Source organism: Paramisgurnus dabryanus, chromosome 11, assembly GCF_030506205.2.
Source record: "Paramisgurnus dabryanus chromosome 11, PD_genome_1.1, whole genome shotgun sequence".
Classification (NCBI taxonomy): domain Eukaryota; kingdom Metazoa; phylum Chordata; class Actinopteri; order Cypriniformes; family Cobitidae; genus Paramisgurnus; species Paramisgurnus dabryanus.
In genome coordinates this window covers 29,753,115-29,780,287 of record NC_133347.1, presented here as the reverse complement: position 1 = coordinate 29,780,287, position 27,173 = coordinate 29,753,115, and the positions used below count along the sequence as shown (strand labels likewise).

General features: G+C 38.9%; 1 pseudogene; it reads right to left on the bottom strand.

Moving 5' to 3' along the window:
* Positions 1-1,774: 1,774 nt before the first annotated feature.
* Positions 1,775-22,653, bottom strand: LOC135729942 (taste receptor type 1 member 2-like; annotated as a pseudogene).
* Between the last annotated feature and the right edge of the window lie 4,520 nt (positions 22,654-27,173).

Here is a 27,173-nt window from a genome sequence, read left to right as displayed (position 1 = left end):
GTGCTGAGTGCTATCAATGTACCCCCTCAGTGCTCTTAACTGGGCAGACCAGATGCATTCTGGCTCCTTCTTTAGAGGTGTGGGAGGGGCGCAAAAGGGTTCCAAGATCAAGGGTTTGGAAACAAAGAAACGGGGCAAAACTTTAGGCAGAAAGGAGAGATCTGGAAGAAGTGAAATAGATGAGCCTTCTTCCCCCAACCTCAGGCATGCTGGGTGTACAGACAAGGCATGTAGCTCACTGACTCTCTTAACTGAGGAAATGGCCAAGAAAAACACCGTCTTTAATGTGAGAAGTTCCAATCCCAATTTGTCCAGTGGTTCAAAGGGGGAATTTGTCAGGGCCTTTAACACAACACTTAGATCCCATGAGGGGATCAATTGTGCTTGAGATGGGCACAATCAACGAGCCTCACTCAGAAAATGTTTGACCAGAGGATGAGAACCCACGGAGCAACCCCCATGGTCTGAATGGTAGTCAGAAATAGCTGCTACATACCCCCTCAAGGTTGACTCTGCTAGACCAGATTCCAACAAGGATTGGAGAAATAACAAGATTGAGTCGATCTCACAAGAAACTGGGTCAGTGTTCTTCGACTGACACCATTTAGAGAACCTTTCCCAGCGTAAAGCATAAAATCGCCTTGTAGACAGGGCTTTAGCTGCCTGCAAGGTTGTTAAAACTGCCTTTCCAAAAGCTCTGGAAGACTCCCACCTAGGGGCTAGATGTGAAGCTTGTACCTCCCTGGATCCGGTTGCCATAGCTGGCCCTGTGCCTGAGACAATATGTCCTGCCTTATTGGGAGACACCATGGTGATCCTTCCAGCCAATCTGGAGCAATCAGCAGGACTTTGTCCTTCAGGATCTTCACTCTGGCCAGGACTGCTGGTAGCAGTGGAAAAGGTGGAACTGCATACAGGAGCTTTGAGGGCCATACATTCGCCATGGCATCCAGCCCTAGAGGTCCCTTGGGCCCCGTCATTGAAAACCACAGGGGACAATGTGTAGTTTCTTATGAGGCAAAGAGGTCCACCCGGGCCTTTCCGAAATGATTTCAGATGAATTGGACTATTGTTGGGTGGAGACGCCATTCTCCTGGCCTTTGCCCCCCTCCGGACAGGAGGTCTGCTGCAGTGTTTTCCTGGCCCAGTAGATGCATAGCCCTCAGGGACACCTCCTGAGCATGTGCCCATAGCAGGAGATCTCAAGCTTTCCTGTGTAGGGATTGTGAGTGTGTCCCTCCCTGATGGTTTATGTAAGAAACCACTGTGGTACTGTCTGACCAGATCATTACATGCATCTCTTGAAACCGCTTCTCTCAATGAGGCCTCCCATTGTCCCTGCATTGGATTTCCTCTCCAGACAGTCCCCCCAGCCTGTCTGTGAGGCATCTGTTGTTATGCATCTCTTCAACACTGAGGGCCCAGGACAACTCCCTCCTTCAGGCCTGGAGTTGACAGCCACAACTGGATTGCTGGAAGATAATCAATATTCCTTTGAATTATTAGTTGTCCATTTTCGTATGGGCTTACTCTGTGGGCGCTCAACCATCGCTGTAGTGGGCGCATGTAAAGTAGCCCCAGTGACACCACCTTAGTGGCTGCTGCCAATAGGCCAAGCAGCCTCCGGCCAAACTTCACTGTAACCTGTTCCCTCTTGAGAAGCTGGTACAGACATGGTTTCAACACTGCCTGTCTCTGTGTAGTCAGAGATGCTTTCATTGTCATAGAGTTCAATTACTACCCTTGTTGGGCGTGAGACAACTCTTTTTGCGGTTCAAATCCCTAAGTTCTGTAAGTGGGCCAGATCCAGCTCTGTGTTCTGCCTGGCCTGCTGTTCTGTAGGGGAGCAAATTAACCAGTCATCTGGGTAATTGGCTATTCGTATGCCCTGGCACAGAAGAGGAATAAGGGCAGCATCCATACACTTGGTGAAGGTCCGTGGAGCTAATCACAGGCCAAAAGGGAGAATGTTGTATTCGAATGTGTTGCCCTGAAACTGGAACCTGAGGTACTTCCTGTGGCTCTTGTGAATTGGGATGTGGAAATAAGCATCCTGAAGGTCCATTGTTGTGAACCAATCCCCTTGTCTGACAAAGGTCAACAAGGTTGAAAGGGAAAGCATGTGAAAAGGCAGCCGCTTCAGATGACAATTGAACTTTTTTAGATTGAGAATGGGGCGAAGGCCCCCATACTTCTTTGGGATTAGGAAATAAGTGGAATAAAACCCCTGCCCTATCAATTTTCCCAAGGGTGTTATTGCTCCCTTTCCTAAAAGAACTGAGAACTCTGCTGCAAGAGACTTGCACTGTATTTTGTCTCCTAATACAGATGGGACAATACCTTGAAAACTGGGTGGTCTGGACCTGAAATGGAGCCTGTATCCGAACTCAAGGGGCTTAGCACCCACGGACACTGGGTGCATTTGCGCCAGTGGAGAAGATGTTGACTGGTGAACCGTGGGGCCAGAGGTTGGTAACCGTCACTGACGTCTTTTTTTTAACACTGATCGTGAGGGATCTGCCTGACGTTTCCCCCGAAAGGACTGTCGAAGTCCTTGGCCTGGTCCAAATGGTGCTCTTTGGGAAATAGCCTGGCGATGACTTGTATAGGCCTCGTTGGACCAATATTACTGGACCAATATGACTGGTATAGCTGGTGTTTGATGCAGAGAGCGTGTAAGCTCCCTAGTTTTACGGTACTGCTCCAGAGCCGCCTCTGAAAGGGCCCCAAAAACCTCCCCAGCTATTATTGGAGCTGCAGATACAGCCATGTAGTCCTGGTCCAAAAGATTAGCCTGGGACATCCACACCTGTCGGCGAGCCTGAACCATACTAGCCATGGACTGACCTAGAGCCTGGACAAGTGCACTTGTCCCTCGTATTAGCATGTCCACCACCTGCAAAGCCTCTGGGGTCTCCTCACCTGCCAAATTTTCTAGATAGACTAAGAGGAGAGAATTAGTGCATGCAAGCCTTGCTGATAAGGCAAAGGCATGATAGGCCTTTCGGAGCTGACTATCGATTAGCCTGCAATGCTTGCTAGGGTGTGTGGCATCCCTACCTGCCCTTGCAGTTGCACCTGCCAGTATAGAAAATGTGGGTCCAATTTGAGGAGCTGTAGCAAGCCTGTAGGCTGCTGCTCCTGCTAGGTTACCTAGCTGTGTCCTTGGGAGAGCAGTAGAACTGGGAGTTAACCATGAAGAATGCAACTCTGACACAAAGTCTGGAAATATTGGCAATCCCTCTGTTTTCGGGGGTTGAGAACCTCTGTCAAACTGAAGTTGATGTAGAGGCAACTGGGGAGGCCAAGTTCGCCCGTTTTGTAGCTCTAAAAGTAACTGCCCTGTTTGAAATGTCTAAAGGGGCAAGATCTGAGCCTTGAGAGGCCAAATCCCCTGATTCTGAGATGTCCCAGGTTCTGATGGCATTAAATCCTCATCCATACCAAACTCTCCAGAAGCTGCAACAGACAGCTCATCTGAGTGGCGGAATGGATGTTTAAACATCGGTTCTCCAGGCAATGCATCCTCTTCTGAAAATAGCTGAGCCTGCATCAAACCATTCAGAGTTTTTTGCATGCCTTGCATTTGCCTCTAAAGTTGATTGATGTCCTCATCTGCATGCTTGCGTTTGCTTGCATGTTTGCGTTTCACTCCTTCCTCTCTGGGATTCTGAGCAGGCCCAAGTACCACCTGGCCTGCAGGAATCTCTGAAGGTGATTCAGTAACATCTTTGTCCTCTTGCATTTTCCAAAAGGAATTAACAAACAAAAGAAATCAATCCAAATTGCATTCGTCTTCACAGACAAAGTGGCCTTTCTTGGATGATTGTATAATAATCACAAGTGTAAGTGCTCCAAAGTGATGGCTTTCACCTTAACAGGTGAAGAGGCTTATGTGGCTAACTGCAAACAAAACAAAGGCATTCCTTTAAAATATTGAATTACACTAAGTAAATACACAATTTTAAATGACACTAGTAATTAATTCTCCTTACTTACCTTGAGCAAGTCCAAAAAGCTGATCAATGCATGCCAAGTGGTAGCATACACGCTCATGGGTGAAGAGGCTCATTAAACTAATCAACAGAAATGTGGCACAGCCAACACAGTAACATCCACCTTCACAGGTGAAGAGGTTTGTGTTGGACAGAAACAAACAAAAAGGTAGCAAAATCTTACCATCAAACAGCTCAAACAATAGTCAGGAGGCAAAAAGAGAAAGAGCCAGCTAGTTAGCACCTGTATATATAGATGATGTTAACGAGCAGGGCGTGGTTAATTTGGAATACCATCTCCTGAAAGCTCATCCTTAGCAAGGCTGACCCATTCTGTGGCGTGTTGACTGAGATGAAATAGAACAGGAGTAGCACATGGGGAAACATGCACACTTTACTTAGCCAGGGCTCGAACCAGGAAGTTTAAGGTACTAACGAGAATAATTCACATAGCTGTTTTGTGGGCATTTTTTACACAGAAAGCAGCAATCATGATATCCTGTATGTTCCTTTGAATAACCCTCCTTACACACAACAGAGCAGTTTGAGAAAGGAACCTTTATAGAATTAAAAAAAAATGTTATCAAAGGTGATTTAGACAGATACATAATAAAGGACACATAAAGCATATAAAGAGTATCATAGGTAACTTACTAAAGTATTGTTACGCCAGGGCATTAGAGAGTTATTGATGGTAAACAGAAATTCTGGAAATGTATCATAAGTGCCCACCATCTATTGCTATTAAGACCAGGCTATTGTATTGGGTGAGGATTTGTTTCAGTGTTCCAGAGTACAACTGCATAATGAATGGTTGGATCACCATTAACATATTTCACCTGAAGACCATGGAGTGGGAAGTCCAACTTCTTTATTTCTCCTAGAAGCTGTTGTAAAATGCAGTTATTGTTGAATTTTTATTTCTAATTTGCTTATAATTAAAAGAAATTATATAGCATTACAGCCCTAATTATATATCTGTTTCTTATGAGCTGCAATTTGTTTGGTGGAAGAATGAAATTTTAACAGTATTCCGAACATGAAGCTCAAACGTTAGATTGGCATTAAATATTATTCCTAGATTCCTCAATTTTGTTTGAAACTCCACATTTGAACTATCAAGATTTAGAGTACCTGGCTCTTCTTTGCATAATTGGTGAGGTGAACCAACATGCATAATCATAGTCTTTTCACTGTTAAGACAAAGAACATTTTCTGTCATCCATTCCTTAATCTTAGAAATACACTCAGAAAGATAATTAACATGCACAATTTCATCAGGTAAATTAATGTAGATCTGTGTGTCATCTGCATAGAAGTGAAATTTTAGACTAAGTGATCTCAAAAGTTTGCCAATATAAACATAAATATTAAAAAGAAGAGGGCCCAAAATTGACCCCTGAGGGACGCCAGACTGCACAACATTAACCTCAGATCTAAATCCACCCATGGCAACAAACTGCTTCAGATCAAAAAGGTAAGACATAAACCAATTAAGAACAGTGTTTGAAAGACCAAAAAACTGTTTCAAGACGAGTAATTAAAATTGAGTGATCAACAGTGTCAAAGGTGGCACTGAGGTCAAGTAGGATTAAAACTGAAAGACATCCAGATTCTGAGGCGATTAACAAGTTATTAGTGACCCTAACCGGAGCTGTTTCTGTAATATGTGACTTACGAAAACCTGATTGCAGAGGCTCAAAGAGATTGTTCTCAGTTAAATGAGAAATCAACTGAGAAGAAACCACTTGTTCCAAAAGTTTAGCAATAAAAGGGTGATTGGATATGGGATGGAAATTAGTGAAGTTCTCACAGTCAATATTTGACTTTTTAGGCACCAGGGTAATAGCATCAGTTTTAAAAGCTGTTGGTACAACCACCGTACACATCATTTATAATACTCAGAACAAAGGGACACAGAGAAGCAAAACATAACTGAACATACCAAATGGTATGGGATCTAGTAAAGAGGTGGCTGCTTTCATTTTTGAAACCTCTGCTAATAGAGAGTATGAGTCAATTGTACTGAATTTAGACCACTTAGTACCAGAATAGGAAGGAATATAAACAGCAGAAGACAGTAAAGTATAAGTACAAAAACCTCTAAGAACATTTTTGCGCATTCTTAAACAGAAAGAAGACCAGGCTATTGTATTGGGTGAAATTTGATGTAAATGACACAATGTCTGTAATTTGTTCTTACAACAGTGGCTTAGAATTTAAACTTGTCATCTAGATGGTGGCTTTTAATTAATAACATTTGGGAATCATTGGACATGATCTTTAAAGTGTCAACATGTAAATATCTTTACATAAGATTTCCTCCTTAATATTTTCGTTCTCAAATACTTAAATATTAATTTTTTCCACTTAATGTCTTGGACTTATGGCTTGTTTTAGGCTGAACCTTGTCTGATATATTACATATAATATATTCTGCATTGTGCTACACCTGGTAATGGGGATATGTTGATATTCTTGTACTAATGTTTTGTTATTTAAATGTTTACTGTTTGTACTTTTGTTTAATTCGCATTTTGAAAATTCTATAAATGAATGTAGTAAAAATCTTCCTGCCTACTTATTCACATTAAACAATATATTGATTTAAAAATTTGAAGACACTTTTTGATTAGAAAGGCCATATGCATGGAGGCGTGAATTCTCCTGAATAATCTGAGACTGACTACGTTTAAAAGTACTCCAATAATGCGATTAATTCCAATAAGTAGTTAAATAAACATCAATAAGTAAACAAGAAAAGTCAGTATTCTTAAATAAAACAAAGATTTTGAGAACTAAAAGTCACAACTTTACTTACTTTTTAAACACAGTAGGCATTGTAGAACAGATAAAACACACATTCAAGTAAAGTGCAAAAACTTCTTTGACCAAATGTTGTCAAAATAAACCAAAGACATACATTTTGAGAGATCCATAATGCTATTCTGTATGGATCAAGCATTTCTACCAGTTTTGGGAGGCTCTATAGAGCCACACGTCTGCATTTCCTCGCTGCAAAATTACTAATTAGGTCATCATATGACAGCTGAGCCACTTCACCATTGATGCTAATGACAGCAAGACCACTTGGATGCTCCTGCCCCATTGCTGAATGCAAGTATGTTTTAATGAGCTTTTGAAAAACTTTGCTCAGCAGAGGCAACTGTAACAGGGAGAGTTAATGCAACTCTAAGAGCAACCCAAAGATTTGGATACACCTCTTGAAGGCAATTCTCATGGAGAAATGTGAGCAACTCCAAGGCAGTTGTCTGTGGTGACAGTTGAGGAAGGTTGATAATTTCCTGAACCATCTCAAGTCCATCAATATCAGAATTTCCTTTCTCAGTCAGTGTCTTCTGCACTTCAATGCATGTTTTTGTAAGTCCTCCTTGGACATTCCATGCACTCTGCTGAAAACAAGCAGCACTCCAAATTTGTCTCTCACCTGGGTCATGGTCTCGAAACGCTCCCGCAGTGACATCAAAGCTGAGTCCACAACACTATTAAAAAGTTTTACCTCAAGCCTTTTGAGGGCATCACTGAAAGGCTCGTCAGCAGTCTCATATGCAAACTGCCTTTTTGTGTTCCTGAGCCTTTTCTCCTTGAGCTCTGGCTCTATGTTCATGGCCTCGCAAAGCTCCTTGGCAGTTGACACTGCCTCAGAAAATCCAGAGTGCCTGTATCTGGAGAGGGAGGTTTTGGCATTGTCAGTGAGCCTTACAGCAATGTCAAGCTGCATTGAACTGGTCTGCAGAATTTCACACCAGACAACAGAACAGATCCGAAATCTTAAAAATGCCACCTTTTCTGCCAAGGCTTGACAGTTTGCCTAGCCTCAATTAGCGCATTTCTGATTTCTTTAATTTGGCTTCCGACAGCTGTGACACTCTTAAGCCTGCTCTCCCACCTCACATCACTCCATGATTTCACAGTCAGGTTGACGTGTTTTTTCAAGATTCTCCATCGCTGTATAGTTCCTGAGAAGAAACAAAATAGCTTCTGTAAATAGCCAAAAAAGCCAGTGGCATTCCTGGATGACTTGGCAGCATCAGCTATGATGAGATTAATTGATTGAGCTGCTCAAACAACACTCAAATTCAATTTTATCAGTCGGGCCTGAACTCCTTGCTTTTCCCCTTCATGTTTCCTCCATTGTCATAAGCCTGTCTGCAGCAATTTTCAAATGGAATGTTGAGTTCCTTCAACTTGCTAGATGGACAGTAGACAGGTTCAGGCCAGTTGTTTCAACCACCTCCATATACCCAAGGAAATACTCCTTGATATTTGGCTTTGGCACCAAATCAACAATGCGCACTATAAGGGACATTTGTTCCTTGTGGCTTATATCAGGTGTACAGTCAAGAATAATGGAGAAATATTTTGCTCTGAATCTGTGTCTGGATTGTTTGTAAAGTTTTGGTGGAGATGATCTGGAACAGTTCATTTTGTATCTGCTGTCCAAGATAATGGGTTCGGGGGCTTTTATCGGTTCTCTTGGTCAGGTGGTTCTCCATCACAGGATCAAAACTGGCTAAAAGCTCCACTTCCTTTAAGAAGTTGCCATTGTCTGGTTCATACAGATGCTGTGAAGAGCCTCTAATGGCGCTTTTCCATTGCATAGTACCCCACGGTTTAGTTTAGTTTGGGTCGGGTCAGTTTACTTTTGGGAGCTTTTCCATTGGGTGCAGTACGTAGTACCCGATACTTTTTTTCGTACCACCTCGGTTGGGGTTCCAAGCGACCCGAGCTGATACCAAACGTGACACGAAAACACTGTAGATCACTGATTGGTCTGAGAGAATCGTCACGTCATCGTTATAATGTAAATATTAGCTTTAGCTTACTGCTAGCTTGCGCTGTCTTAAGCAAACATGTTGTTATCTGTGTTCTGCTATAAGTTTCCAAACACCCTTTTAGCGATGAAAAACATCCGCAGGTTGAGAATCCAGGACACCATAACAGTTTTTTCCAGACTTGCAGTTTGTGGCGGCACATTCGCGACGTGCACGTCCACATTATATATGCTTATATGCAACTTGAATGAGGCTCAGCGGAGCGCTGTCGACTGACGCCACGGGTCGGGTGTTTGAACAGAAACTGTCATATGAGATAGAGGTAGTTATAAACGCGATGTGCAAACATCTATTTGTGGTGGCCAATTTTAATTTTGTGGCAGACTGAGAAATAAATGAATGTATGGGAATGTACAACAACGCTCTCACGTGTATGATGTCACAGCAGTAGGCAGCGTAAATATAACGACACGCCTATAATCCCTCCCACTCCGAAGTGATACTAAACTCGATGGAAAAGCTAACCACGCCAAAGTGAGGTGAGCTGACCCGACCCAAACTAAACTAAACCGTGGGGTACTATGCAATGGAAAAGCGCCATAAATGACAAATTCCTTGAGGCAAGAGATAGGGTTATTTTAAGTAAGCGTTTGAGAACATCTTGCCACCTTCTTTTTTCTGCCTTCAGCAATGTCAGCGCCTGGTGGTCTATTGTCATATTTGTCTGTAAACGCAAGTCCAGTTCTCTCCTTTCAAAAATGCACTGGGCATGGTCTGAGCTACATTCATGACTCCTCAAACTACTGTTTATGTTGGACCAGTCACTGTGGCCTCTGCAGTCAACTTAATAGCTTAAAACCTGAAAACCTTACATGCAAATCGGAACTCATCATTGTTCTCTTTCGAGTAAACAAGCCAACTTCTCATGATTTTCTCTCCATTTGAGAGCGTTTTGTATTTAGGCTACTATGAAACGCTCTGCCCTCTTGTCTCTTTGGAAAATCACGATCCGCGTCTAAAACCTGTGCCGGTCAAAAAGCAGGATCTGTTGGAGGGGGCACACCAGGGCCTGAAGTTAACTTTTTTGACCACCAGCCACTGTGGCAGGTGGATTTAGAAATCCACCTGCCACAGAGACTTTTTACCAGCCAGTTTTTTTTTTTTTGCCCGAATAGTGAATTATAACACTGTCTTTATTGTATGAATTAAATATAATTTTTTTCAGAGCTACAAAAGTGAATTTCTCTTTGTCTTAGGTTGTTTGATTAACATTAATGACACAGACTTAAGTAGGTTAATTGAGATTACTGTCTCTTTAAGACCAGCACAGACTGGTTTTTGACTCTCTATACATACACTTAAGACATAAAGAAATGTTTTATTAGAAAATGAATACTGTTGAGATCATTTTATTTATATGTGCCCTGTCAAGAGCAGAAAGATTTTATGTACGCATGCTTTTAGGAACGCGTCTCTCCGATGTGCCCTATTGAGTCCCCTTAAACCCGCGCACGCACACAGAGACAGAGGGGGCACAAACTGCGCACATAAACGCCGCACATACGTTGTTTTTCATTACTATATTCGCAAAATGTATGTTAATGTACTACAGTATAAGGCATAGTAGCGCAACTCTCTCTAAAGTTTACACATCAAGAGTTCTGATCCATCACAGCAGCACTACACATCTGTGCAACTGTGATTGTACAGTAGCATATGTCAGCATTGCATTGTCATCCCATCTCACCAACAGTTTAATACTTACTCGCACATCCAAACGTAGTCAGAGAAGTGCCTCATCTTCTTTCCAATCGCATGTACGTTGCGAAACAGCAGTTGCATCCTCTCAATGAATCACTCAATTTGCATCGGTGATATGCCGGGTTGATAAGAAATGAGCGGGTGCCGGTTACGAGTCATCCAAAAATATTTTAATGATATTCAGGCCACGGTCAGTCGGTCGAGTTTAAAAACTATTTTGAACAATTGCGGGCGGGGCGGGTTAGTGGAAAATGTCGGAGTGGGTTGTTTCTACAATGACCCGCGCATCACTGATTCGCATTGGCTACCCGCCAATGTGGCTGGTAGATTGACAGTGTTACCCGCCAATTGCAAAATCCACCCGCATTTGGCGCGTGGTCGGGTGTTAATTTCATGCCCTGGGGCACACAGATCTCTACATTATCACCTGCTGATGTACTATCAATGACAGGACTTGTGCTTTCAGAGGTGGTGGTTATCTGCTTTGTTTCTGTCCCTAAACTGCTGGATGAGGGTGGTTGAACAGGGCTTGGTCCTATTATGAAGTCTACAGACCTGCTGGGCAGCTGGGGTTGATGTGTGCCTGAGCTGCTTGTAAATGGCTGCTCTTCATCTGTATCTTCCTCTTGGTCTTGTGCTCCTCCTCGTTCGTACCTCAGCATTGCCCCTGCAATAATTTAGAAACATGAAGAAAAGTGATCAGTATAGAAAGGAACAAAATATTCAAACAAAGAAACTTATACCGGAAAAAAATATAAACATTTAAAACTAAAGGAAGCATGCAGCCAAGGAGTTCTCCCTCTTTATTCCTTATTTATCAATTATTAAGTTAATCTAATCTAATCTAATCTAATATAATATAATATAATATAATATAATATAAAAGCATAATAGAATGAGGTGCAATAATGCACACAATTCAATAGTACACTGCAAAAATGATTTTTGTCTTGTTTTTAGTAAAAATATCTAAGAATTCTTAAATTAAGATGTATTTTCATAACGAGCAAAATGACCAAGGAAAATAAATTTAAGTGAATTAGTGCTTAAAACAAGCAAAAAATAAAATAAAAAAATCTGCCTATGGAATAAGAAAAATGTTCTTGAATTAAGTGTTTATGATAAAAGTAAACTTATTCAAAGAAATAAGTAAACTTATGCCATTGGCATTTTTTTGTGCTTGTTTTAAGCACTAATTTACATTAAGTTAATAGTTTTTGTTTAAAAACTAGATTTATTTCTAAAAAAATTTACTGAGAAAGTATTAACCACCGTCACTTCAAAATAAACCGTAGAATACGGCTCAATATCTAAAGAAAGATAGTAAAGAAAGTAACAGCTAGCTGACGTCAGTTATTTGTAAAATATATATGCATAGGTAATGTTTAACAGTAAAATCTCAATTTAGCTTGCACCGAAGTTATAAGTTATAACAACATAGTTTTGCTAACATTAATGTCAGCAAGTTCAAGGCGCATTACAATTAGCAGCAGCATTTAGGAATGATTAAAGGGGCGGTGAATTTGTCGATTTTATTGTTTTATACTGTTGTCTGAGGTCTACTTATACATTCAAAAACTTAAAAAACAATAAGTTATAAGCTATTTTGTAACATGGATTAGTGGCTCTCTGGAGAAAAGCTTCGTTTGAAGGGGCGGGCCGCATTGAAGACCTGGACGTAAACACCCACTGCCAGGGGCGTCAGTTTGTGTTGAAAAGTGGTGGGGACAAAAAATCAGATGAAAAAACATTACAGCAGGACGGGAAAAATATTGAATAACGGCGCATCAAAAAATCGGCATAGTGTAGGCCGGTCAACAACACAAAAATACTCACCAAAAAACCCTCAACAATGTCGACTGCACATATAACAGTCCCTACAACACAAGCTCAACAGAACAGTGCCAAAGCACCCAGTGCCGGTCTTTCCTATACGCAAAGTACGCAATTTGCATAGGGCCCCGCACCACTAGAGGGCCCCCTTGATCTCAGAATTATTTAAAACCATTATATCAAAGAAAAATTATTATTATGTTTAATGAAAACAAGACGCTATAATTTAAATAATTTGCAAACTTCCGAATTTGTGCGGGTTTTTAAAAATACTTAATGATTTCTTAAATCACTGATATGTACTCGGACAACATGCAGGCAGTTTCTCAATCCGAAGGCTGCAGCCTTCAGAGGTCACATTTGTAGGCTGCATATGCGTCATAAAAACGTATTTTAGAATATTAACAATTATAATGTTGACTATTATTCTTAGTTAATGGTTAATTGTTATATTATGCTTATGACTTGCAAATGAAATGCTTATTTAACTTAAATAAATCAGGTTTGATGACGTATGCAGCGCGCATATGCGACATGATCCGGAGGTTGCAGCCTTCAAATTTAGAAACGGCCGCGTGCATGACGCAGAAGAGTGATTTGGTAACGATGCGCATATTATATGCCCACCATTGATTTAAAACAAAGACAAAGCTATCCGTCTGGAGCAGAATAAAGGGAAAAAAACGTGAAGCAAGGGAACAAGATAAAGGATTTGCGCGAGCAGATTAAGTCAATGTAAAGACACGCGTCCTAGCATGGGGCGATTCAAATGACGCGAATTGGGTGACGCAATTGCCGCGAAAACACGCGCTTTTTCCTTTGAACTTCAAGAACGCGCTCTCGTGCAGGATAATTTGACGAGAGAGAGAGAGAGAGAGAGAGAGAGAGAGAGAGAGAGAGAGAGAGAGAGAGAGAGAGGTAAGAATGGTGCCCACGTCGAGAAAACTTAATAGAAGACTTTAAATTTGTAAAGGATTAAAGTATATGTCACTCGTTTAATTACAGTATGTTAACTGGATAACACTGGATATAACTCATTGTATAGATAATAAAATAATGTATTTTGATTACACAAATCAAACCTAACTATATGATTGTAGCTGCTGACCAGCATAGGGAATCTCTATGGCTAATTTCTAAGACATGTTGCTGATACAGTACTGTGTGTTGTACCTTATCTTGTTAATTGAGTCTTTTTGGGCATCTTATGCCTAGAATTATTCAAGGAGATTGATTCTTTTAACTTCCTTTAAAGTTTGATCAGTTGTGCATAATGACATGTGCAACAAATGGATATAGGGTGTCAAACTCATAGATTTGCAATATTTAAAATCAGACACTATTTTTAAAATATTTGGGGTCAACCTCTGTGACAGCTTTAAAGGGACACTTCACCCATTTGCATTAAGCTTTGTATAGTTAGAACTCCAGTCATGTTTTTGAATGGTCATGCATCATTTCCTCAGTTGCCGCTGAGACTGGAGAAATACAGATTTCAGTGTTGCACATCCTTCTTTCAATGATGTAAAAATCATCATTTTGCATCATTGAAAGAAGGAAGTGCAATGTCTTTGTTGAGGGAATGAGACTACAAACACCCCTTTTCTCTGTAAAATAGGCACCAAATTCTAAATGTTTGTTACATTTCGACTACAAATATAACACTTTCAATAAAGATTAATGTTTCTACGGGTGAAATGCTCTTTTAAAGCTGAAACTTATCAAATCCTATCAGAGGTCCAGAATGTCATTGAAACACACCAGTGGCTTTGCTGTCATCAGTATTAAACATGTTACCCCTCGAAGTACCCCTCCCCACAGAGCCCCCCCCCACATAACAAATCCCAATTTAACCCCTGTGTATTAACAGTATGTATTTATATGTAATTTAATTTGATTCATTACATTCATTTAGATCAGGTTAATTTTTTAGTGCTTCTCACAACACATTTTAAATCAAAACAACTTATCAGCAAATACATGTTTCATGTTATAATCAGCAAGTTTATCAGTCAGGGTTTCAAAGTAATGTGCATATGGGAATATTATACAGCTATAAGATAATACACTATGTGGTTAGTTAACAACTAACTAACAGCAACATTGACTGGGTTTTACCCAGATAGCACAGGTACGTCTGTGAGATGTCTGGTAAAGATCTGGAGATCTGGAATACATCTGGTGTGTAAAAACATCTTATAAAGGAAAAGAGCTGGTTTACATACATTCTAAATCAAAAACGTCTTGCAGACATCTTCAATATGTCTATATGACATCTTTTAGGAGACGTCTCACAGACGTATTGCAGATGAGAAAACAATTTAAATAAGACATCTTGCAGATGTAAACGCAGACATCAAATAGACGTCTCCGAGATGTATGTGTGCTATGCTATAAGGGTCTGAATGCACTGACAGAGGGCCCCTCACAAAGCTTTGCTTAGGGCCCCCCAGCATCTAGGACCGGCACTGAAAGCACCATACCGTAGAAAACAGCAGTGCATTAAGTCAATGATTACAATGAAATTCATTAAATATATAAAAGAAAACACACTATAAGCACACAACGCAACATATGTGACCCTGGACCACAAAACCAGTCGTACACTGCAAAAATTATTTTCAAGAAAAAATGTTCTTTGTATTTTTGCCTTGTTTTCAGTAAAATATCTAAAAATTCTTAAATTAAGATGTTTTGTCTTGATGAGCAAAATTACCTAAGAAAATAAGTCTAGTTTTTAGACGAAAAATACCAAATTTAAGTGATTTTGTGGATAAAACAAGCAAAAAAATCTGCCAATGGGGTAAGCAAAAAAATCTTAAGAATTTTTCATTAACATTCAAGAAAAATTCAAGTAAAAATTGCTTACCTCAGTGGCAGATTTTTTTGCTTGTTTTATGCACAAAATCACTTTTTTGATATTTTTGGTCTAAAAACTAGATTTTTGCACATCAAGAAAAAGCATCTTAATTTAAAGGTGCAGTGTGTAAATTTTAGCGACATCCAGTGGTGAGGTTGTGAATTACAACCAATGGCTCAGTCCACTGCTCACCCCTCGGTTTTGAAAAGCATTGAGAAGCTATGGTAGTCGCCACCGGAAAAACATGTAATTGACGGAGACAACTTAGTAAAAAAAGTTTGTCCGTTAAGGGCTTCTGTAAAAACATGGCGGCACAAAATGGCGACTTCCATGTAAGGGGACCCTCTGTGTATGTGGATAAAAACGTCTTATTCTAAGATAATAAAAACATAACGGTCCGTTATAAAAAGGTCTTTATACACCCCTGATAAAATAGTTTTGTATATTATTTTGCATTTCTGTCAAAAGATCCTTCTAAAAATTACACATTGCACCTTTAAGAATTTTTAGATATTTTACTAAGAACTTTTTTCGTATTTTCGCAAAAATATTTGCCAATGAGGTGAGAAAATTTTGCTTAAATTAAGTGTTTAAGAAAAAAGAAATCTTATTTTTAGATTTTTTTCTCACCCCATTGGCAGATATTTTTGCTTGTTTTAAGCACAAATTCACTTAAATTGTATATTTTTTGTCTAAAAACTAGACTTATTTTCTTAGGTCATTTTGCAAAAACATTTTGATTTAAGAATTTTTAGATATTTTTACTGAAAACAAGACAAAAATACTAAGTAAGAAAGTCATTTTTGCAGTGTAAGTCACACAGGTATTGTTTGATTTTTCAGAACATTTTAACCAAATGCTTTCAAAAAGTGGTGGGGACAAAATCAGCCATTTCAAAAAGTGGTGGGGACATGTCCCCAGCGTCCCCAGTGTAAATGACACCTATGCCCACTGCTATGATTGGACAGCTTCATTCCCCGTCATTACATGTGGGGAAATGTTATAAAAACATTAATGTGTGAAAATAGCAGCCGAACACATATATGTTTGAGCCACAAAAGATTCTGGGTGCTAAAGATGATACACATAAATGACAATACGTATAGTAAAGTAGAAACAAAACTTTAAACTCGACGTGACTAAAGTACCGTATACAACACAGTAAGCGCGCATTAGATTATAAACTGCGGCTCATAAGCTCTATCAATAACTGTGTATATTTCTATTGTGCTTGTGAGTTTGCTCTTAGATACACGTAAAGTTACATACCACAGTTATATGATAAAAAAGCTTTGTTGAGTGTTTGACTGCTCAAACGCAACTTGCCTAAATTACCGTATACAACACAGTAAGCGGGCATCATAATCTAAACTGCAGGTGATAAGTCCTTCCTTATCACTACCTTTGCATATTTCTACCGTTAAATTACAATCGTATTGTTAAGTGTTGCACCTTTATTAATCGTTTAATGTTTTTAGTAAATTAAAACAGTCAAACATATGTGTTTAGACACGGATGTTACAACAGGACATATCAAGCGATCTCTTCTAACAAAGCAATAGTGAAACGCAGTAACTTAAATAAAGTAAAAATGTCTTACTTGCTGTGTCATTTTCGTCAGATCCAATATTAGTGGTGCTTTTAATCATAGTCTCTCTGCAAATCCAGCATCGACTTGCTTCTTTACAAGTGAATCCGCACAGTACACAAGGTAATCAAACACTCCCCACGCGAGCTGGAACTCTTCAAAAACAACCTTTATCCATGCATTCGTAATGTTATTTTCCGAGCCTCCGAATTAATGTATTCAGCTTCTGTGTTGTTCCCACGCGGTTCTTCCACAACCCAAGACTTTGTTACCATGGTTACCAGATCACCGCGTCAAAATAAAAGTCTATCAGAAAAAATTTATTTAAAAGTCATTTTGGTTACATTTGGCAATCTTTAAAGACATTTTTACTGATTGTTGGAACACACGTGTGTCACGCGAAGCTGTGGGTGGGGCTATAAAAGTGGTTGTTGTATTTGGCTATGGGGAGGTGCTTCAATTCTACTTTGACGTCATACTTATCCGAATTCCACACTTGGTTGTAAAACTGGCTTGGTGCCAAAAACTGTTATTTTTCAGTAGCACAGACGTTTTCAGTTCTGAAACTTGCAGGATGTTCATTTAACTATGATGACCTCTTATATAACAAAGTATCAAGTTAAAATTGAGTTTTTGATTCACCGCTCCTTTAAACATGATGGACTTACCTGCAAGTGATGCACGGGCATCATCTCACAGTTTCTTCTTTTTCCTTTTCTCCGATCCTGACTCCTGCTGTCTTTTCGGGGCCATTTCCAAAAGTTGCCTACTGTCTGGCCGTTTCTCAGAAGGCAGGAGGCTGCAGCCTTCTGATTGAGAAACAGCCTCTGTCAAACTTCGTCAGGCGCCAAAGAGGCTTACAATTGCTATATATGTCAGAGGTCTTACAAATAAGTCCAATTGTTTGGAACAAAGATGCCACAATTTCTGAAACACAAAATGTTCCACCAGGCTGCCCTGGAACTCATATGTATGTTTCTCTACATCATCAGACACCACTCATGCATAAGGCTCATACTTCTATATGCAATGGTTACCCCAGCCCGAATCAAATCCTCTCACTGCTTAAACATCGATTTTAGTGGCCCAACATGGCTCAGGACATGACAAGGTTTGTAGGAGGATGCAAGGATTGTGACATCTCTAAGACTCCCCGTCAGCTTCCTACTGGTAAACTTCATCCACTTCCCATACCACACCGTCCATGGTCACATCTAGGGGTGGACTTCAATACAGACCTCCCAGTTTCCCAAGAAAACACCTGTAGATTCATCATTGTCAATTGTTTCTCCAAGTAAATTCGACTCATATCTCTCAAAGGTCTACCTACTTCTGTGCAAAGTGCAGAATTACTCTTTCAGCATGTATTAAGATACTTCGGTATCCTGGAAGACATTGTTTATAACCAAGGTCCCAATTCATTTCTTCAGTCTGGAAATCCTTCATGAAACTCCAAGATGTGACTATAAGCCTATCCTCCAGCTATCATCCTCAGACTAATGGCCAAGCCGAACAAAAGATTCAGGAAGTGAGTCTATTCCTCCGAACCTCCTGCCATAACCACCAGAACTCATGAAGCCAATTCCTTCCCTGGGCCAGGTATGCACAAAACACTTCGTCAGCAAGCTACTGGTCTTACCCAATTTCAGGGCCTTCAGAAGTCCGCTGAGTTCAACATTGGTTCCATGAGACTAAGAGTGTTTTTTGGACTCAGCTCACCATCATCTGCAGGAGGTAGTAAGTTGACAACAAAGGATCGTGGATGCCCATTGTTCCAGGACACCCATCCATTTAGATGCCTTCACCTCTCCTGCAAAAACCTGAGTCCCAGATACATTGGTCCATTCAAGATCATTAAAGGAATAGTCTACCCTTTTGCCATATTAAACTGTTATTACCTCAACCTAGACGAATTAATACATACCTATCTTTTTTTCAATGCGTGTGCTGTACAGCGTGTTGTGAATGTGTTAGCATTTAGCCTAGACCCATTCATTCCTATGGTACCAAAGAGGGAAGCCACCAAACACTTCTGTGTTTTCCCTATTTAAAGACTGTTACATGAGGAGTTATACTAGTAAGTACTGTATGGTGCCACAAAATAAAACTTTTTTTTGGTAGATAGGTATGTATTAATTTGTCTAGGTTGAGGTAATAACATAGTTTAATATGGCAAAAGGGTAGACTATTCCTTTAAGGAGATCAATTCGTTATCTTTCAAACTTCAACTTCCTCTTTATTACTGTATTCATACAATGTTTACCATTTTACAGTTCAAACCTTACCATGCCCCTGTTTCTCCCTCCCTCTCCTCAGAGCCTGGTGAAGAACCCCCCCCTCTTGAGAAAAGCTATGGAGTCTACACAGTACGGGAGATCCTGGACTCCAGACATCGAGGTGGGCTGCTCAAATATCTGGTCGACTGGGATGGGTTTGAACCTGAGCAACGTTCCTGGGTCCCTAGAGACAACATCCTGGACCCGGAACTGCTCAACAAGTACTATAGTACCCACCCAGAGAAACTCGCTTCCAGAGGAAGAGGTTGGTCACCTTGGCGTCAGAAATCCCAACCGCTGTCAGGAGCAGATCCTCATGGTTTCACCAAGTTCACAAAGTACTCTCCCGCAACGATCACTATAATTTGACTTCTAATCATGTCACCTGACCCTCATCACCTGATCACACTATAAAAGACTGCCATATTCATTCATTCCTCATCCGGTCTTGTTAAAGCATGCATCTCTCATGAGTTGAACTGTGGATACTTACCTGACTCTACTTACCTGTGAAGTTTGATCATCCTCTCGCCTGTTGTCATCATCATTGTCATTTTCATCTGTGTGCAAGCGAGAGAAGGAAAGTTTTTTGTTGTTACTGTGACTGTCAAGACATGTATGTGTTGAGTTATCTGTTGTTTCATCATTATCATCATATCCCATCATGCTAACATTCCCATCTACCTGTGTTTACATTCATGTTTTAATAAACAACCTTTTTGTTTTACTTCTGTGTCATCTGTATACTGTAACAGTGTTTTTCTACAGTTTTTTTGTGTTTATCTTTATAGTTAATCTTTATTCATTAGAGGCTTTTTTATTTATACCTTACTTAACTGCATGTTTTTAAGCAGCTAAATGTATATATACCAACCAGTTAAGACATACAGTACATAAATCACCTGGTATGTCAGGTCATGTCATGTATTTACATGGGGTGGCACGGTTCGGTTCTGTACAGTTCTTGTTGTTTTTATCTTTTAATTGTTAACGCTCCAGAAATTTACTTCAGCATATAGCTTAAGTATCCACAATTTGGGATACAGTATTAACAAAATTGTTACTTCATGTAATCATCACAACTGAATTTAAGCACATTGGGATTATCTCTGAGGAAAGCTATGTGACATTTTGATACAGCAAGAGAGAAGACATTGATGACATGCTTTTCATTTATTTGGCAAAAAAGGAGAATGTGCATTGCTATCTCTACATGAACTTATGTGCCTTTTTAGCACACAAAGACTGAACTTGAAGCACACAAAGATTAAACAGAATAATTACTTTGCATTTATCAAACTGCCAACTTCAGTGTAGCTTTAAGCCTTGTTTATACTTGACGTGTCCACACAAGCGTGAGAATGTGCGAAATTTTGTAACTTTGCGCATGACTCTGCAACCCAAGAAGCATGAGTTCCAGGCAAATCTGGCCGAGCATGACGTCTTATCATGCCAGCAACCAGTCTGCACATTGAGTATAAACACCTCAGCGGAGGCTAGCACTGTGGAGCCAGACAAAAGTATACAAGGTATACAAGGCTTCAGGTAACATACGGGCATGATGCTACATTGCGCATGCGTCAAACCATACGGCACACACGCTCCAAGCCGAGACAAGCAAACCAAACGGTTGGGATGTTTTTTCATGTGCCACCCCTAGTGGTCAATCTGCATTTGTAAAGGTTTAGATCTAGCTAAAGAAATTTTAACATGCCAAATTCAACTTTGTCTTAGTGACACTGTAAAAAAGACGATTGTCTGTGCACAACTGAGTGAAATCAGCAATGAATTGATGATATACTTTAACTGATTAGTTTCTGATGAGGAGGCCAAGTATGACAGTGTCGTCTGAGTATTTGAAATATCTTCTTGTGAGAGATGGACTACAGCAGTCATTAGTACAGTGTATAGAAAAAAGTACTAAGGATACATTAAGGCATACGTTTTAAGATCTGTCAGTGCAAGTTATTTTCAGTTGAGACAGCTAAAAAATATTATTCAGTCAAGGATATGCCTTAGGCCTTGTCTGTGAAACCGGGGATAAATTGTTAGCAAAATTATAAATATTTGATTATTAGATTTTAACTGTTGCATTTTGTTTTTGCTTAGAGGAATTCATGCAAATGTAAAAACATTCACTTACCATGTATGGCTTGACTGTTGTATTTTTGCTGCATTGGTTCATGTTGCAGTGCAGAACTTTATGTAATGCGTGAGCTATGGTGTATATGGCAGCGTAGATGGCAAAGGAGAATGTGGAATCTTCATTTATTATTTCCTCTGCGGTGACCAATGAGCAGTTGTCACAATCTTGATTACATGTCTTTGTGTGGATTTCACTCTCAATGTTATCATTAGGATAAACCTCAGTTGTTCCTTTGGTTTTAGAAATGAATTCATTAAATCCCGGCAATGACACCAATCTCTCTGTAATGCCAATAATTGTCCCAATTTTCTCAATTCCCGGCTCTTTTTGAAGCTGCTGATTCATGGACCATGTTTCACTTGCAATCCAAACTTTACCTCGGATGTTGTTTGCTATGGCAGCTCTCACTATGTTTTTTGCATATATTGGAAAAGCAAAAACCACGATGACATTGATGTTGAGTTTATTAATCTTTTCAAGAGTTAGACTGTAGTTTGCACTTTGGCCAATAGTCTCCTGATAGGCCAAACAAATGCCAGTATTGCTAGTGTACTTGTAAAACAGTCTTAGACCATCTTCACTGTAATTGTCTGGGCCTCCAAGAAAAGCAACCCAGTTCCATCCAAACCACTGGATGATGTGAATAATCATCTGGATTAAGTCTTTGTTGCTAGGGACTGTTCGTATAAAAGATGGATACTGAAGTTTATTACTTAATGTATAGCTGGTAGCTCCATAATTTACCTTTGAATGAAACAAAAACTATTTTAGAAACAATTTGCATAGGGTGTAACCACTCAGAGCTTGGTTACTGTTTCTCTGGTGTAATACTTCTACCTTAAGTACAAATCATTGGATTTAGTCTACTCACAACAGGACTATGGTCAACTAAGGTTTCCCTGTTCAATTTCATCTCACATCAAAGACAATATTGCATTTGTGGGTTACTTTGGTAAACTCTACCTTTATAGTTTTATGCATAATGTTACTTAAATATTTTCCTGGGTCAGAATGATGCAATTTAGTAAGTTCTGAGGTATGTGTGTTTGTTTGTATTTCAGTATAAAAACAGTATAAAATAGACACATAATTTACCAGTGGTATAAGGTCCATTGTGATCAGTGGTGCAATAGTCATAGTTCTTGTGCTTTCATATGGTCCTGTTAGAGCAATGACTTTAGTCTGATGACTTCTAAGTTTTTCCTGAGGTTTTATTGAGCCGTTCTTTGAGATAAAACTGAAGACTGAAGGGAAATTCTTAGTGTCAGAACAATAATCAAAAACTTCATAACCCAGAGAGACGTTGGGCAGCAGGGTGGTTGAGTTTTTAATCTCCTCAACAGCAAACCTCATTACTTGAAACATCTGATAGCCAGATTTTGAGAAAGTGTGCCTAGAAAACAGTGGGGAAATTATTTCACTTAAAGAGTTCTTAAAAAATGTGAAAATAAATAAAATATGTAGTAACAAAACTTTAAACTATTATGTACTTCATTTTATTGGTAAAACATTTTTACACACACAATATTGAATCAATTTAAAAGCTGTGAAAGCTTAATAAAAACAAAATCCTGAAGCAAACAACTGTGATTCTAAGTCGAAACCACTAAAAATAATTAAGTATATAATATTTGAATGCTAGGTAGATGCAAATAAAATGTTTAATTGTTATTTAACAAAATATAGTGTATTTACTAAATTACAAATTAAATGTTGTGTATATAATTAAGTTATTTTAAATCATTTAAGTGAATTTAGTTTATAGATGACTATTAATTATCAAGATGTTACATTTACTTTTAATTAACCCTTTTCTTCAGAAGAACGTTACATTAAACAAAATAAAAAGATAACAAAACAACTATACACAGTGTTTTGAATAAATATTTATTCATCATGTCATTGCAAAAAATACATATTAATTCAAATAAGACAAATTTAAGTGTTAAGTGTTATATCTTAAGTCCAATTTTTTTAGGTCTCAGATATGTTATCTGCTTATATCCTTTGTATAGAGACTGGTGGATCAGCACTATCCTGCAGACATGGTAAAGAAGATCTGGTTAGAGCTAACAGTCTATCTCCACGTTACAAGACAGGGACAGAGACTTAATTTGACTTAATTTGAGAATTACTCTATTGCGCTTCTAAATTCATTAATGTTATGACAGGTAGAATGAAGTGATGAGTTCATCTAATGTTATAATAACCGTTCCCTGAGAGGTACACAACGCTACATTCAAAAATAAGTTATCAATAAAATAAATGAATTCAGCAAATGAATTTAATAAGTTCAGTGTCATATCCATTAAATCACTTTTATGGTTTATGGCTAGGACTTGCAGTTCCTAAAAGAAATTAAGTTTAGTAACACACAAAAAATACCGTACTACTTTAGGAAGAAAAATCAAGATTTGTACTGTCACACTGATGGTTTTTGCAGTGGGTTGTTAAACTTTGCATTCTTTTATTCCACTCTGACTTCTCTTTCATCTTCATTCTGAGTATCTGTGCAGTTGTCCATTTGGCATTTTCACCCCAAAATGGCGACCGCGCTACTTAAGCTCCAACTATAGGTAGTAACTGTTTGCAGAAAGGCATCAGTTTTGCCTCTTTGGTTATGTACTCTTTGGTACAAGTCTCTCAGAAAATTTTGACTCCATTTTACAAGTTGTAATTACTAGTTTTACAAAGAGGTGGTCTCTTTTTACACGCCGGAATATCGTACTAGTTGTAATTCTAAAGTGATGTTTACTCACCCTGTGTAATGAACTCATTCTGTTCAGGTGAGTCTTGTTATCTTGTTAATCCATGTCTATATAGCCCCAGTGTTTCAGTTGTTTTGTGTCACTCGTTGTATGTGTAGGCTATAGTTAATGGTTTCCGGTACTTTGGTTTATCATGTTTCTTTGTGTTATCTACTTTGTCTTATGTCTTTATTTAATAAAAACCCTGCATTTGAATCCAGTGCCTCGACCTGCCTTCCTGCCTCTATCACATTCATTACACCCTGAAAGACGGGAGATTTTTGAAGGGAAACACATGCTGTGGGGCAATGTAATTTGTCCCATAGCCAATACACCTTAAATCCCAGTTGCTAGGCAGCGGATAGTTAAGATTGAAATTACTTGTGTATACTGTAGTTTGTCCATGACCTACTGAAATTCCAGTTAAAACCAGCATAAGCTGGTCTCCCAGCTTGGTTTTGCTGGTGTAAGCAAGCTGGTCTAGCTGTGTTTTCGTCACTTTTTAAGCTGGTCTAGCTGGCCGGGATGTAAGATCAGCTGACTCACCAACTTGACCAGCTTTGCCAGGCTGGGAGGACCCAGCTTATGCTGGTCTTAGTTGGGTTTTTTTTATAAATACAAAATCACAATGATTTTAACAACACTTGTAATGTACATTCCAGAAAGATTTACAGAAAGTATTTACTATACTATACAGCACATCTGCGAAAGTAAATTACACCTAATATTTCTACACACAATTGACAAGACAAATCTTTATCAAAGTGCTAATGCTAAAAATGCTAATTAGCTGATTACTTACCAGTGTTTGTAAGGATTTGTGTCCTTTTGATAGAAAATTGATTTAATATCAGTGATTCTAGTTTTAAAATAGCCTGATCTCACAAATTTCCGTAGGATAGTCACAGAATTTTTTGCTAATTTTTCCGTGGCATTCTCACGGATCTCCGCATTTTTCTGTGGCCCTGCTACGGACTGTCTTTTTACTCAACTGTATTGTCCTATTTTCTTACCATTTTCGCTTCGGTTTAGGGTTAGATTTACATGAAATGACATCCCTACCCAAACCCAACTCTAACCCCAACGCCAGGGGGTTAGAATTTTTTTTTAAAGTTTAGAAAATATTAAAGAATAAATCAGAAAAAATATTGTAAACCAATAGTTAAAGTGACATACTAATGCAAACACACAATCTAACCCCTAAACCGAAGCAGTTGAGCAGAATGCCACGGAAAAAGACAGTCCGTAGCAGGGCCACGGAAAAATGCGGAGATCCGTGAGAATGCCACGGAAAAATGAGCAAAAAATTCCTTGTCTATCCCACGGAACTTTGTGAGATCAGTTTGTTTTAAAAACGTGTCACTAATTGTGCCATTTTTTATTATTAAAATGCATAAAAGCTTTTGATTTACATGTTTGTTTGTTTTTTTGGTGAAACATTAAAGCTGTGAAATCTCTGAAATATAACTTAGGATTTAAATGGCCAAATGTTTAAGCAACATTTAGCAACTTGTCACTTCTGCACTGTTCTGTTAAAATTTTGATTCACACTTGTGTTTGTCCACTTATACAGCCATTACTAAAGTAAACTAACAAGTAACCATATGTGATGCTTTACCCCTACACTCATATACACGTGCACGTTGTGCATTAATAAAACCACAATAAATTTACCCTTTTACACATAGCACAGCTGTATCAACACTTTGGTGACTGGGAAAAAAAACAAGTTATGATAATCCTTACAGTATGTCGTGTAAGCTCACAGGCACTAAATGATTGGGACACTTGATGACTTATTTACAGTGACATGAATAATAAAGTACGTTGTAAAATGTCACCACAATTTATTATCATTAGTCAAACCACAGATTTAATAGTGTAGATTTTTTTTAAACTTAAGCACTCTATCAAAAAACACTTTTATTCTGTTTCATGTAATTAAAAATGTAAAAATTCAGTCAAAGACAATACAAAAACAGTGATGTAGTGCAGCATTAAGATTAACTAGAAAATATATTTAATATGTTATGGAATTATTTAACTTTTACCTCAACCAAAACAATAGCAACAAATAACACTTAATATGAATAAATGAAACAAATAAAAGATTCATAAGACCCAGGACTGCTCATTATATATACCCCAAACAAATTTATCGCATGTTTGACCATCAGACACAGATACCTATGGGGGCGTAGCAACCGGGGGGGACGGGGGGTCACGACCCCCCCCACTTTTACTGTGCGTTCACAAGGCCACCAAGCATCAAAGTGGCCAGAAGTCATATATTTTTAATGAGAGACGGAGGCGAGCTCCGGCGAGCAACAGCGCAGTGCGTCATGTACAGTGTTCTCTGATGTGTTACTTAGATTTGAGTGAACTAACATTCAGCCAATCACAGAGCGTGTCTGCATGAGCTTCAAATCTCTTGTTGCTCTTGTGAAGTTTCGTTTGTTCATTTACTTTTGCTATTACGCCGTCTGGGATAAAATGCACCCCAGAAAAAAGCAAAGGACGATTAGCCTACATAATTTTTTCAAACACACGTTAGATAATGTTGCAGTATGTCGTGATGACACAAATAAAAAAATAAAGTTGTCATGTTATGATTTAACCTACTGTAGTTAAAATACACTATGGACCTCCTCACGCTGCGCAGGATTCAGCGTGGGTTGCACAGATTAAAATAAGCAGAGTTTAGAGCTAAAATATGGTTTGTTTATCTAAGTTTAATTTTAATTCGAGTTGTGTTGCACCACTTACATTTAAACACAGCTTACAAACCTTATAATATAGATTAAAACTTATTTATGCTAAACCCATCATCTGCGCTGATGAATCTGCCGGTGTAATTAAACAGCAACAAATGTTGACGTTGTCCTTCATAAAGAAAATAAACAGTTTATGCAGGCAAATGTAATATATTTTTTTGTAGCCTATATTATAAATCACTATACATCGGTAATCTAAAGATCTTATTCAAATAAAAACATTTGACAATCATTAAAACAATCAATTGTATTGATTAACGAAGCAATGTGGCAGGAAATATTGCGAAGCTCAGTTATTGTGATATAATGAATGAACAAGATGTGCCGACGCGACGCATTTGTCATGAAGCACCGCCGTGTGTCCGTTTATTCACTGCTCTCAGTTTCTGACTGGAGC